General features: G+C 62.7%; 1 pseudogene; it reads left to right on the top strand.

Moving 5' to 3' along the window:
* The first annotated feature begins 4 nt into the window (after positions 1 to 4).
* On the top strand, positions 5 to 649 carry LOC106723505 (annotated as a pseudogene).
* Positions 650 to 896: the final 247 nt, after the last annotated feature.

Here is an 896-nt window from a genome sequence, read left to right as displayed (position 1 = left end):
GGAGCTGTGCCGGCGCTGGCTGGAGCCCCAGCGCCGCAGCAAGGAGCAGATGCTGGAGCTGGTGGTGCTGGAGCAGTTCCTGGCCATCCTGCCCCCGGACATGCGGAGCTGGGTGTGCGAGTGTCACGTGGAGACGTGTGCCCAGGCTGTGGCCCTGGCCGAGGGGTTTCTGCTGGGGCAGGCGGAGGACGAGAAGCTCCAGGAGAGAGCCTTTGTTTGGTGCCATCTGCACCTCCACGTGTCGGGGGATGTTGCCCCCCGGTTCCCGGCTCCCCAGTGACACATGTATCTCATCCCCAGGTCACCGTGCGTGTGAAGGTCGAGGAGGGGTCCTCTGACCAGATGCAGCCCCCGGGGGCCCTACCGGAGTTTGCTGATTCCCAGGTGCAGCAGCTGAAGGCTCATCATAAGGACAGGCCTCTGGAGGAGGCAGGAGATCAGGAAACCCCAGGGCCCGAGGTCGTGCTGCCTCATGTCCCGAAAGAGGAGCCCCCGCCCAACCCGGAGCCAGGTCCTTACCAGCCTTTTTGATGTACAAGCTTAACATGGGCTCAACACCCAAAGAGTAGCAGTTACCTCCCCACACCCCCCGCCATTATTAGTGTTGGGTGCTGGGTTTAGGTCAGTTGAGTTTGGGGGACAACTAAATAGAAAACAGGGTGGGAGTGGAGTCGCAGCCAAACAAGCGCGGCACGGGGGGACAGCGAGCGGGGCAGAGCGGGCAGTAGCCGGTGGCTCTTGAATGAGTCCAAGGAGCCAGGGGCAGGTGCGGAGCGGGATGAAGTCCTGGCATGCAGTTAGGAGCCTGAGGGGCTGTCCTGTGGTTAGGGTGAGTGGCTCCAATGCCTGCCTTTGCCCGGGACAGGGCCTCAAGGTTTGTACCTGTGTGGCTGGGG

Source organism: Alligator sinensis, unplaced genomic scaffold (genome assembly GCF_000455745.1).
Source record: "Alligator sinensis unplaced genomic scaffold, ASM45574v1 scaffold3577_1, whole genome shotgun sequence".
In the NCBI taxonomy this organism is placed as follows: domain Eukaryota; kingdom Metazoa; phylum Chordata; order Crocodylia; family Alligatoridae; genus Alligator; species Alligator sinensis.
Note: the sequence above shows the minus strand (reverse complement) of the source record. Positions and strands in the feature narration are given on the sequence as shown.